Source organism: Cavia porcellus, unplaced genomic scaffold, assembly GCF_034190915.1.
Source record: "Cavia porcellus strain 051 isolate PalLab524CR breed Dunkin Hartley unplaced genomic scaffold, mCavPor4.1 scaffold_39, whole genome shotgun sequence".
In the NCBI taxonomy this organism is placed as follows: Eukaryota; Metazoa; Chordata; class Mammalia; order Rodentia; family Caviidae; genus Cavia; species Cavia porcellus.
In genome coordinates this window covers 9,198,075-9,212,647 of record NW_026947522.1, presented here as the reverse complement: position 1 = coordinate 9,212,647, position 14,573 = coordinate 9,198,075, and positions in this window count along the sequence as shown.

The following is a 14,573-nucleotide window of genomic DNA, read 5'->3' as shown; positions in this document are numbered from 1 at the left end:
TGTTACATTACATTCACTAGTAGGAGTGAGAAAAACATCACGGGGTGGTTCGCATTGTATGGGTGTGTGTTACATTACATTCACTAGTAGGAGTGAGAAAAACATCACGGGGTGGTGTGAATTGGAGGGTTTGAATTAGGATAGGCAGTGAGTGGCAATGTAGGATGCAGAAAAGCACCGCGGGGTTTTCAGCATGGGGACGTCAGGGAACATGCAGTGGCATAGTAGGATAGGTTTCTGAAAAACATCGCGGGGTGGTGCGCATTGTATGGGTGTGTGTTACATAACATTCACTAGTAGGAGTGAGAAAAACATCAAGGGCTGGTGTGAATCGGAAGGTCTGTTTTAGGATAGGCAGTTAGTGGCAATGTCGGATGGAGAAAAACACTGCAGGGTGGTCAGCATTGGGAAGTCAGGGAACATGCAGTGGCAATGTAGGATAGGTTTCTGAAAAACATCGCGGGGTGGTGGGCATTGTATGGCTGTGTGTTACATTACATTCACTAGTAGGAGTGAGAAAAACATCACGGGTTGGCGCGCATTGTTTGGGTGTGTGTTACATTACATTCACTAGCAGGAGTGAGAAAAACATCACGGGATGGTGTGAATCGGATGGTCTGAATTAGGATAGGCTGTGAGTGGCCAAGTAGGATGGAGAAAAGCACCGCGGGGTGGTCACCATGGGGAGGTCAGGGAACATGAAGTGGCAATGTAGGATAGTTTTCTGAAAAACAATGCGGGGTGGTGCGCATTGTATGGGTGTGTGTTACATTACATTCACTCGTAGGAGTGAGAAAAACATCACGGGTTGGTGCGCATTGCAGGGGTGTGTGTTACATTACATTCACTAGTAGGAGTGAGAAAAACATCACGGGGTGGTGCGCATTGTATGGTTGTGTGTTACATTACATTCACTAGTAGGAGTGAGAAAAACATCACGGGATGATGTGTATCGGAGTGTCTGATTTAGGATACGCAGTGAGTGGCAATGTAGGATGGATAAAAGCACCGCGGGGTGGTCAGCATGGGGAGGTCAGGGAACATGCAGTGGCAATATAGGATAGGTTTCTGAAAAACATCGTGGGGTGGTGCGCATTGTATGGGTGTGTGTTACATTACATTCACTAGTAGGAGTGAGAAAAACATCACGGGGTGGTGCGCATTTTATGGGTGTTTGTTACATTACATTCACTAGTAGGAGTGAGAAAAACATCACGGGGTGGTGTGAATCGCAGGGTCTGAATTAGGATAGGCAGTGAGTTGCAATGTAGGATGGAGAAAAGCACCGTGGGGTGGTCACCATGGGGAGGTCAGGGAACATGAAGTGGCAATGTAGGATAGTTTTCTGAAAAACAATGCGGGGTGGTGCGCATTGTATGGGTGTGTGTTACATTACATTCACTAGTAGGAGTGAGAAAAACATCACGGGGTGGTGCGCATTGCATGGGTGTGTGTTACATTACATTCACTAGTAGGAGTGAGAAAAACATCACGGGGTGGTGTGAATCGGAGGGTCTGAATTAGGATAGGAAGTGAGTGGCAATGTATGATGGAGAAAAGCACCGCGGCGTGCTCAGCATGGGGAGGTCAGGGAACATGCAGTGGCAATGTAGGATAGGTTTCTGAAAAACATCGCGTGCTGGTGCGCATTGTATGTGTGTGTGTTACATTACATTCACTAGTAGGAGTGAGAAAAACATCACGGGGTGGTGTGCATTGTATGGGTGTGTGTTACATTACATTCACTAGTAGGAGTGAGAAAAACAACACGGGGTGGTGCGCATTGTATGGGTGTGTGTTACACTACATTCACTAGTAGGAGTGAGAAAAACATCACGGGGTGGTGCGCATTGTTTGGGTGTGTGTTACATTACATTCCCTAGAAGGAGTGAGAAAAACATCACGGGGTGGTGTGAATCGGAGGGTCTGAATTAGGATAGGCTGTGAGTGGCAATTTAGGATGGAGAAAAGCACCGCGGTGTGGTCAGCATGCGGAAGTCACGGAACATGCAATGGCAATGTAGGATAGGTTTCTGAAAAACATCGCGGGGTGGTGCGCATTGTATGGTTGTGTGTTACATTACATTCACTAGTAGGAGTGAGAAAAACATTACGGGATGGTGTGAATCGGAGGGTCTGATTTAGGATACGCAGTGAGTGGCAATGTAGGATGGATAAATGCACCGCGGGGTGGTCAGCATGGGGAGGTCAGGGAACATGCAGTGGCAATATAGGATAGGTTTCTGAAAAACATCGTGGGGTGGTGCGCATTGTATGGGTGTGTGTTACATTACATTCACTAGTAGGACTGAGAAAAACATCACGGTGTGGAGCGCACTGTATGGGTGTGTGTTACATTACATTCACTAGTAGGAGTGAGAAAAACATCACGGGGTGGTGTGAATCGGAGGGTCTGAATTAGGATAGGCAGTGAGTGGCAATGTATGATGGAGAAAAGCACCGCGGCGTGCTCAGCATGGGGAGGTCAGGGAACATGCAGTGGCAATGTAGGATAGGTTTCTGAAACACATCGCGTGCTGGTGCGCATTGTATGGGTGTGTGCTACATTACATTCACTAGTAGGAGTGAGAAAAACATCACGGGTTGGTGCGCATTGTATGGATGTGTGTTACATTACATTCACTAGTAGAAGTGAGAAAAACATCATGGGGTGGTGTGAATCGGAGGGTCTGAATTAGGATAGGCAGTGAGTGGCAATGTAGGATGGAGAAAATCACCGCGGGGTGGTCAGCATGGGGAGGTCAGGGAACATTAAGTGGGAATGTAGGATAGTTTTCTGAAAAACAACGCGGGGTGGTGCGCATTGTATGGGTGTGTGTTACATTACATTCACTAGTAGGAGTGAGAAAAACATCACGGGGTGGTACGCATTGTATGGGTGTGTGTTACATTACATTCACTAGTAGGAGTGAGAAAAACATCACGGGGTGGTGCGCATTGTATGGGTGTGTGTTACATTACATTCACTAGTAGGAGTGAGAAAAACATCACGGGGTGGTGCGCATTTTATGGGTGTTTGTTACATGACATTCACTAGTAGGAGTGAGAAAAACATCACGGGGTGGTGTGAATCGCAGGGTCTGAATTAGGATAGGCAGTGAGTGGCAATGTAGGATGGAGAAAAGCACCGTGGGGTGGTCACCATGGGGAGGTCAGGGAACATGAAGTGGCAATGTAGGATAGTTTTCTGAAAAACAATGCGGGGTGGTGCGCATTGTATGGGTGTGTGTTACATTACATTCACTAGTAGGAGTGAGAAAAACATCACGGGGTGGTGCGCATTGCATGGGTGTGTGTTACATTACATTCACTAGTAGGAGTGAGAAAAACATCACGGGGTGGTGTGAATCGGAGGGTCTGAATTAGGATAGGCAGTGAGTGGCAATGTATGATGGAGAAAAGCACCGCGGCGTGCTCAGCATGGGGAGGTCAGGGAACATGCAGTGGCAATGTATGATAGGTTTCTGAAAAACATCGCGTGCTGGTGCGCATTGTATGTGTGTGTGTTACATTACATTCACTAGTAGGAGTGAGAAAAACATCACGGGGTGGTGTGCATTGTATGGGTGTGTGTTACATTACATTCACTAGTAGGAGTGAGAAAAACAACACGGGGTGGTGCGTATTGTATGGGTGTGTGTTACATTACATTCACTAGTAGGAGTGAGAAAAACAACACGGGGTGGTGCGCATTGTATGGGTGTGTGTTACATTACATTCACTAGTAGGAGTGAGAAAAACATCATGGGGTGGTGTGAATCGGAGGGTCTGAATTAGGATAGGCAGTGAGTGGCAATGTAGGATGGAGAAAATCACCGCGGGGTGGTCAGCATGGGGAGGTCAGGGAACATGAAGTGGCAATGTAGAATAGTTTTCTGAAAAACAACGCGGGGTGGTGCGCATTGTATGGGTGTGTGTTACATTACATTCACTAGTAGGAGTGAGAAAAACATCACGGGGTGGTGCGCATTGTATGGGTGTGTGTTACATTACATTCACTAGTAGGAGTGAGAAAAACATCACGGGGTGGTGCGCATTGTATGGGTGTGTGTTACATTACATTCACTAGTAGGAGTGAGAAAAACAACACGGGGTGGTGCGCATTGTATGGGTGTGTGTTACATTACATTCACTAGTAGGAGTGAGAAAAACATCACGGGGTGGTGTGAATCGGAGGGTCTGAATTAGGATAGGCTGTGAGTGGCAATGTAGGATGGAGAAAAGCACCGTGGGGTGGTCAGCATGGGGACGTCAGGGAACATGCAGTGGCAATGTAGGATAGGTTTCTGAAAAACATCGCGGGGTTGTGCGCATTGTATGGGTGTGTGTTACATAATATTCACTAGGAGGAGTGAGAAAAACATCACGGGCTGGTGTGAATCGGAGGGTCTGTTTTAGGATAGGCAGTGAGTGGCAATGTCGGATGGAGAAAAACACCGCGGGGTGGTCAGCATGGGGAAGTCAGGGAACATGCAGTGGCAATGTAGGATAGGTTTCTGAAAAACATCGCGGGGTGGTGGGCATTGTATGGGTGTGTGTTACATTACATTCACTAGTAGGAGTGAGAAAAACATCACGGGGTGGTGCGCATTGTTTGGGTGTGTGTTACATTACATTCACCAGAAGGAGTGAGAAAAACATCACGGGGTGGTGTGAATCGGAGGGTCTGAATTAGGATAGGCTGTGAGTGGCAATGTAGGATGGAAAAAAGCACCGCGGGGTGGTCAGCATGGGGAAGTCAGGGAACATGCAATGGCAATGTAGGATAGGTTTCTGAAAAACATCGCGTGCTGGTGCGCATTGTATGGGTGTGTGTTACATAACATTCACTAGTAGGAGTGAGAAAACAATCACTCGGTGGTGTGAATCGGAGGGACTGATTTAGGATAGGCAGTGAGTGGAAATGTCGGATGGAGAAAAGCACCGCGTGGTGGTCAGCATGGGGAGGTCAGGGAACATGCATTGGCAATGTAGGATAGGTTTCTGAAAAACATCGCGGGGAGGTGCGCATTGTATGGGTGTGTCTTACATTACATTCACTAGTAGGAGTGAGAAAAACATCACGGGGTGATGCGCATTGTATGGGTGTGTGTTACATTACATTCACTAGTAGGAGTGAGAAAAACATCACGGGGTGGTGCGCATTGTATGGGTGTGTGTTACATTACATTCACTAGTAGGAGTGAGAAAAACATCACGGGGTGGTGCGCATTGTATGGGTGTGTGTTACATTACATTCACTAGTAGGAGTGAGAAAAACAACACGGGGTGGTGCGCATTGTATGGGTGTGTTTACATTACATTCACTAGTAGGAGTGAGAAAAACATCACGGGGTGGTGTGAATCGGAGGGTCTGAATTAGGATAGGCTGTGAGTGGCAATGTAGGATGGAGAAAAGCACCGTGGGGTGGTCAGCATGGGGACGTCAGGGAACATGCAGTGGCAATGTAGGATAGGTTTCTGAAAAACATCGCGGGGTTGTGCGCATTGTATGGGTGTGTGTTACATAATATTCACTAGGAGGAGTGAGAAAAACATCACGGGCTGGTGTGAATCGGAGGGTCTGTTTTAGGATAGGCAGTGAGTGGCAATGTCGGATGGAGAAAAACACCGCGGGGTGGTCAGCATGGGGAAGTCAGGGAACATGCAGCGGCAATGTAGGATAGGTTTCTGAAAAACATCGCGGGGTGGTGGGCATTGTATGGGTGTGTGTTACATTACATTCACTAGTAGGAGTGAGAAAAACATCACGGGGTGGTGCGCATTGTTTGGGTGTGTGTTACATTACATTCACTAGAAGGAGTGAGAAAAACATCACGGGGTGGTGTGAATCGGAGGGTCTGAATTAGGATAGGCTGTGAGTGGCAATGTAGGATGGAAAAAAGCACCGCGGGGTGGTCAGCATGGGGAAGTCAGGGAACATGCAATGGCAATGTAGGATAGGTTTCTGAAAAACATCGCGTGCTGGTGCGCATTGTATGGGTGTGTGTTACATAACATTCACTAGTAGGAGTGAGAAAACAATCACTCGGTGGTGTGAATCAGAGGGACTGATTTAGGATAGGCAGTGAGTGGAAATGTCGGATGGAGAAAAGCACCGCGTGGTGGTCAGCATGGGGAGGTCAGGGAACATGCATTGGCAATGTAGGATAGGTTTCTGAAAAACATCGCGGGGAGGTGCGCATTGTATGGGTGTGTCTTACATTACATTCACTAGTAGGAGTGAGAAAAACATCACGGGGTGGTGCGCATTGTATGGGTGTGTGTTACATTACATTCACTAGTAGGACTGAGAAAAACATCACGGGGTGGTGCGCATTGTATGGGTGTGTGTTACATTACATTCACTAGTAGGAGTGAGAAAAACATCACGGGGTGGTGCGCATTGTATGGGTGTGTGTTACATTACATTCACTAGTAGGAGTGAGAAAAACAACACGGGGTGGTGCGCATTGTATGGGTGTGTGTTACATTACATTCACTAGTAGGAGTGAGAAAAACATCACGGGGTGGTGTGAATCGGAGGGTCTGAATTAGGATAGGCTGTGAGTGGCAATGTAGGATGGAGAAAAGCACCGTGGGGTGGTCAGCATGGGGACGTCAGGGAACATGCAGTGGCAATGTAGGATAGGTTTCTGAAAAACATCGCGGGGTTGTGCGCATTGTATGGGTGTGTGTTACATAATATTCACTAGGAGGAGTGAGAAAAACATCACGGGCTGGTGTGAATCGGAGGGTCTGTTTTAGGATAGGCAGTGAGTGGCAATGTCGGATGGAGAAAAACACCGCGGGGTGGTCAGCATGGGGAAGTCAGGGAACATGCAGTGGCAATGTAGGATAGGTTTCTGAAAAACATCGCGGGGTGGTGGGCATTGTATGGGTGTGTGTTACATTACATTCACTAGTAGGAGTGAGAAAAACATCACGGGGTGGTGCGCATTGTTTGGGTGTGTGTTACATTACATTCACTAGAAGGAGTGAGAAAAACATCACGGGGTGGTGTGAATCGGAGGGTCTGAATTAGGATAGGCTGTGAGTGGCAATGTAGGATGGAAAAAAGCACCGCGGGGTGGTCAGCATGGGGAAGTCAGGGAACATGCAATGGCAATGTAGGATAGGTTTCTGAAAAACATCGCGGGGTGGTGCGCATTGTATGGGTGTGTGTTACATAACATTCACTAGTAGGAGTGAGAAAAACATCACGGGTTGGTGCGCATTGTATGGATGTGTGTTACATTACATTCACTAGTAGAAGTGAGAAAAACATCATGGGGTGGTGTGAATCGGAGGGTCTGAATTAGGATAGGCAGTGAGTGGCAATGTAGGATGGAGAAAATCACCGCGGGGTGGTCAGCATGGGGAGGTCAGGGAACATTAAGTGGCAATGTAGGATAGTTTTCTGAAAAACAACGCGGGGTGGTGCGCATTGTATGGGTGTGTGTTACATTACATTCACCAGTAGGAGTGAGAAAAACATCACGGGGTGGTGCGCATTGTATGGGTGTGTGTTACATTACATTCACTAGTAGGAGTGAGAAAAACATCACGGGGTGGTGCGCATTGTATGGGTGTGTGTTACATTACATTCACTAGTAGGAGTGAGAAAAACATCACGGGGTGGTGCGCATTTTATGGGTGTTTGTTACATGACATTCACTAGTAGGAGTGAGAAAAACATCACGGGGTGGTGTGAATCGCAGGGTCTGAATTAGGATAGGCAGTGAGTGGCAATGTAGGATGGAGAAAAGCACCGTGGGGTGGTCACCATGGGGAGGTCAGGGAACATGAAGTGGCAATGTAGGATAGTTTTCTGAAAAACAATGCGGGGTGGTGCGCATTGTATGGGTGTGTGTTACATTACATTCACTAGTAGGAGTGAGAAAAACATCACGGGGTGGTGCGCATTGCATGGGTGTGTGTTACATTACATTCACTAGTAGGAGTGAGAAAAACATCACGGGGTGGTGTGAATCGGAGGGTCTGAATTAGGATAGGCAGTGAGTGGCAATGTATGATGGAGAAAAGCACCGCGGCGTGCTCAGCATGGGGAGGTCAGGGAACATGCAGTGGCAATGTAGGATAGGTTTCTGAAAAACATCGCGTGCTGGTGCGCATTGTATGTGTGTGTGTTACATTACATTCACTAGTAGGAGTGAGAAAAACATCACGGGGTGGTGTGCATTGTATGGGTGTGTGTTACATTACATTCACTAGTAGGAGTGAGAAAAACAACACGGGGTGGTGCGTATTGTATGGGTGTGTGTTACATTACATTCACTAGTAGGAGTGAGAAAAACAACACGGGGTGGTGCGCATTGTATGGGTGTGTGTTACATTACATTCACTAGTAGGAGTGAGAAAAACATCATGGGGTGGTGTGAATCGGAGGGTCTGAATTAGGATAGGCAGTGAGTGGCAATGTAGGATGGAGAAAATCACCGCGGGGTGGTCAGCATGGGGAGGTCAGGGAACATGAAGTGGCAATGTAGAATAGTTTTCTGAAAAACAACGCGGGGTGGTGCGCATTGTATGGGTGTGTGTTACATTACATTCACTAGTAGGAGTGAGAAAAACATCTCGGGGTGGTGCGCATTGTATAGGTGTGTGTTACATTACATTCACTAGTAGGAGTGAGAAAAACATCACGGGGTGGTGCGCATTGTATGGGTGTGTGTTACATTACATTCACTAGTAGGAGTGAGAAAAACAACACGGGGTGGTGCGCATTGTATGGGTGTGTGTTACATTACATTCACTAGTAGGAGTGAGAAAAACATCACGGGGTGGTGTGAATCGGAGGGTCTGAATTAGGATAGGCTGTGAGTGGCAATGTAGGATGGAGAAAAGCACCGTGGGGTGGTCAGCATGGGGACGTCAGGGAACATGCAGTGGCAATGTAGGATAGGTTTCTGAAAAACATCGCGGGGTTGTGCGCATTGTATGGGTGTGTGTTACATAATATTCACTAGGAGGAGTGAGAAAAACATCACGGGCTGGTGTGAATCGGAGGGTCTGTTTTAGGATAGGCAGTGAGTGGCAATGTCGGATGGAGAAAAACACCGCGGGGTGGTCAGCATGGGGAAGTCAGGGAACATGCAGTGGCAATGTAGGATAGGTTTCTGAAAAACATCGCGGGGTGGTGGGCATTGTATGGGTGTGTGTTACATTACATTCACTAGTAGGAGTGAGAAAAACATCACGGGGTGGTGCGCATTGTTTGGGTGTGTGTTACATTACATTCACCAGAAGGAGTGAGAAAAACATCACGGGGTGGTGTGAATCGGAGGGTCTGAATTAGGATAGGCTGTGAGTGGCAATGTAGGATGGAAAAAAGCACCGCGGGGTGGTCAGCATGGGGAAGTCAGGGAACATGCAATGGCAATGTAGGATAGGTTTCTGAAAAACATCGCGTGCTGGTGCGCATTGTATGGGTGTGTGTTACATAACATTCACTAGTAGGAGTGAGAAAACAATCACTCGGTGGTGTGAATCGGAGGGACTGATTTAGGATAGGCAGTGAGTGGAAATGTCGGATGGAGAAAAGCACCGCGTGGTGGTCAGCATGGGGAGGTCAGGGAACATGCATTGGCAATGTAGGATAGGTTTCTGAAAAACATCGCGGGGAGGTGCGCATTGTATGGGTGTGTCTTACATTACATTCACTAGTAGGAGTGAGAAAAACATCACGGGGTGATGCGCATTGTATGGGTGTGTGTTACATTACATTCACTAGTAGGAGTGAGAAAAACATCACGGGGTGGTGCGCATTGTATGGGTGTGTGTTACATTACATTCACTAGTAGGAGTGAGAAAAACATCACGGGGTGGTGCGCATTGTATGGGTGTGTGTTACATTACATTCACTAGTAGGAGTGAGAAAAACAACACGGGGTGGTGCGCATTGTATGGGTGTGTTTACATTACATTCACTAGTAGGAGTGAGAAAAACATCACGGGGTGGTGTGAATCGGAGGGTCTGAATTAGGATAGGCTGTGAGTGGCAATGTAGGATGGAGAAAAGCACCGTGGGGTGGTCAGCATGGGGACGTCAGGGAACATGCAGTGGCAATGTAGGATAGGTTTCTGAAAAACATCGCGGGGTTGTGCGCATTGTATGGGTGTGTGTTACATAATATTCACTAGGAGGAGTGAGAAAAACATCACGGGCTGGTGTGAATCGGAGGGTCTGTTTTAGGATAGGCAGTGAGTGGCAATGTCGGATGGAGAAAAACACCGCGGGGTGGTCAGCATGGGGAAGTCAGGGAACATGCAGCGGCAATGTAGGATAGGTTTCTGAAAAACATCGCGGGGTGGTGGGCATTGTATGGGTGTGTGTTACATTACATTCACTAGTAGGAGTGAGAAAAACATCACGGGGTGGTGCGCATTGTTTGGGTGTGTGTTACATTACATTCACTAGAAGGAGTGAGAAAAACATCACGGGGTGGTGTGAATCGGAGGGTCTGAATTAGGATAGGCTGTGAGTGGCAATGTAGGATGGAAAAAAGCACCGCGGGGTGGTCAGCATGGGGAAGTCAGGGAACATGCAATGGCAATGTAGGATAGGTTTCTGAAAAACATCGCGTGCTGGTGCGCATTGTATGGGTGTGTGTTACATAACATTCACTAGTAGGAGTGAGAAAACAATCACTCGGTGGTGTGAATCAGAGGGACTGATTTAGGATAGGCAGTGAGTGGAAATGTCGGATGGAGAAAAGCACCGCGTGGTGGTCAGCATGGGGAGGTCAGGGAACATGCATTGGCAATGTAGGATAGGTTTCTGAAAAACATCGCGGGGAGGTGCGCATTGTATGGGTGTGTCTTACATTACATTCACTAGTAGGAGTGAGAAAAACATCACGGGGTGGTGCGCATTGTATGGGTGTGTGTTACATTACATTCACTAGTAGGACTGAGAAAAACATCACGGGGTGGTGCGCATTGTATGGGTGTGTGTTACATTACATTCACTAGTAGGAGTGAGAAAAACATCACGGGGTGGTGCGCATTGTATGGGTGTGTGTTACATTACATTCACTAGTAGGAGTGAGAAAAACAACACGGGGTGGTGCGCATTGTATGGGTGTGTGTTACATTACATTCACTAGTAGGAGTGAGAAAAACATCACGGGGTGGTGTGAATCGGAGGGTCTGAATTAGGATAGGCTGTGAGTGGCAATGTAGGATGGAGAAAAGCACCGTGGGGTGGTCAGCATGGGGACGTCAGGGAACATGCAGTGGCAATGTAGGATAGGTTTCTGAAAAACATCGCGGGGTTGTGCGCATTGTATGGGTGTGTGTTACATAATATTCACTAGGAGGAGTGAGAAAAACATCACGGGCTGGTGTGAATCGGAGGGTCTGTTTTAGGATAGGCAGTGAGTGGCAATGTCGGATGGAGAAAAACACCGCGGGGTGGTCAGCATGGGGAAGTCAGGGAACATGCAGTGGCAATGTAGGATAGGTTTCTGAAAAACATCGCGGGGTGGTGGGCATTGTATGGGTGTGTGTTACATTACATTCACTAGTAGGAGTGAGAAAAACATCACGGGGTGGTGCGCATTGTTTGGGTGTGTGTTACATTACATTCACTAGAAGGAGTGAGAAAAACATCACGGGGTGGTGTGAATCGGAGGGTCTGAATTAGGATAGGCTGTGAGTGGCAATGTAGGATGGAAAAAAGCACCGCGGGGTGGTCAGCATGGGGAAGTCAGGGAACATGCAATGGCAATGTAGGATAGGTTTCTGAAAAACATCGCGGGGTGGTGCGCATTGTATGGGTGTGTGTTACATAACATTCACTAGTAGGAGTGAGAAAAACATCACGGGTTGGTGCGCATTGTATGGATGTGTGTTACATTACATTCACTAGTAGAAGTGAGAAAAACATCATGGGGTGGTGTGAATCGGAGGGTCTGAATTAGGATAGGCAGTGAGTGGCAATGTAGGATGGAGAAAATCACCGCGGGGTGGTCAGCATGGGGAGGTCAGGGAACATTAAGTGGCAATGTAGGATAGTTTTCTGAAAAACAACGCGGGGTGGTGCGCATTGTATGGGTGTGTGTTACATTACATTCACCAGTAGGAGTGAGAAAAACATCACGGGGTGGTGCGCATTGTATGGGTGTGTGTTACATTACATTCACTAGTAGGAGTGAGAAAAACATCACGGGGTGGTGCGCATTGTATGGGTGTGTGTTACATTACATTCACTAGTAGGAGTGAGAAAAACATCACGGGGTGGTGCGCATTTTATGGGTGTTTGTTACATGACATTCACTAGTAGGAGTGAGAAAAACATCACGGGGTGGTGTGAATCGCAGGGTCTGAATTAGGATAGGCAGTGAGTGGCAATGTAGGATGGAGAAAAGCACCGTGGGGTGGTCACCATGGGGAGGTCAGGGAACATGAAGTGGCAATGTAGGATAGTTTTCTGAAAAACAATGCGGGGTGGTGCGCATTGTATGGGTGTGTGTTACATTACATTCACTAGTAGGAGTGAGAAAAACATCACGGGGTGGTGCGCATTGCATGGGTGTGTGTTACATTACATTCACTAGTAGGAGTGAGAAAAACATCACGGGGTGGTGTGAATCGGAGGGTCTGAATTAGGATAGGCAGTGAGTGGCAATGTATGATGGAGAAAAGCACCGCGGCGTGCTCAGCATGGGGAGGTCAGGGAACATGCAGTGGCAATGTAGGATAGGTTTCTGAAAAACATCGCGTGCTGGTGCGCATTGTATGTGTGTGTGTTACATTACATTCACTAGTAGGAGTGAGAAAAACATCACGGGGTGGTGTGCATTGTATGGGTGTGTGTTACATTACATTCACTAGTAGGAGTGAGAAAAACAACACGGGGTGGTGCGTATTGTATGGGTGTGTGTTACATTACATTCACTAGTAGGAGTGAGAAAAACAACACGGGGTGGTGCGCATTGTATGGGTGTGTGTTACATTACATTCACTAGTAGGAGTGAGAAAAACATCATGGGGTGGTGTGAATCGGAGGGTCTGAATTAGGATAGGCAGTGAGTGGCAATGTAGGATGGAGAAAATCACCGCGGGGTGGTCAGCATGGGGAGGTCAGGGAACATGAAGTGGCAATGTAGAATAGTTTTCTGAAAAACAACGCGGGGTGGTGCGCATTGTATGGGTGTGTGTTACATTACATTCACTAGTAGGAGTGAGAAAAACATCTCGGGGTGGTGCGCATTGTATAGGTGTGTGTTACATTACATTCACTAGTAGGAGTGAGAAAAACATCACGGTGTGGTGCGCATTGTATGGGTGTGTGTTACATTACATTCACTAGTAGGAGTGAGAAAAACAACACGGGGTGGTGCGCATTGTATGGGTGTGTGTTACATTACATTCACTAGTAGGAGTGAGAAAAACATCACGGGGTGGTGTGAATCGGAGGGTCTGAATTAGGATAGGCTGTGAGTGGCAATGTAGGATGGAGAAAAGCACCGTGGGGTGGTCAGCATGGGGACGTCAGGGAACATGCAGTGGCAATGTAGGATAGGTTTCTGAAAAACATCGCGGGGTTGTGCGCATTGTATGGGTGTGTGTTACATAATATTCACTAGGAGGAGTGAGAAAAACATCACGGGCTGGTGTGAATCGGAGGGTCTGTTTTAGGATAGGCAGTGAGTGGCAATGTCGGATGGAGAAAAACACCGCGGGGTGGTCAGCATGGGGAAGTCAGGGAACATGCAGTGGCAATGTAGGATAGGTTTCTGAAAAACATCGCGGGGTGGTGGGCATTGTATGGGTGTGTGTTACATTACATTCACTAGTAGGAGTGAGAAAAACATCACGGGGTGGTGCGCATTGTTTGGGTGTGTGTTACATTACATTCACTAGAAGGAGTGAGAAAAACATCACGGGGTGGTGTGAATCGGAGGGTCTGAATTAGGATAGGCTGTGAGTGGCAATGTAGGATGGAAAAAAGCACCGCGGGGTGGTCAGCATGGGGAAGTCAGGGAACATGCAATGGCAATGTAGGATAGGTTTCTGAAAAACATCGCGTGCTGGTGCGCATTGTATGGGTGTGTGTTACATAACATTCACTAGTAGGAGTGAGAAAACAATCACTCGGTGATGTGAATCGGAGGGACTGATTTAGGATAGGCAGTGAGTGGAAATGTCGGATGGAGAAAAGCACCGCGTGGTGGTCAGCATGGGGAGGTCAGGGAACATGCATTGGCAATGTAGGATAGGTTTCTGAAAAACATCGCGGGGAGGTGCGCATTGTATGGGTGTGTCTTACATTACATTCACTAGTAGGAGTGAGAAAAACATCACGGGGTGGTGCGCATTGTATGGGTGTGTGTTACATTGCATTCACTAGTAGGAGTGAGAAAAACATCACGGGGTGGTGCGCATTGTATGGGTGTGTGTTACATTACATTCACTAGTAGGAGTGAGAAAAACATCACGGGGTGGTGCGCATTGTATGGGTGTGTGTTACATTACATTCACTAGTAGGAGTGAGAAAAACAACACGGGGTGGTGCGCATTGTATGGGTGTGTGTTACATTACATTC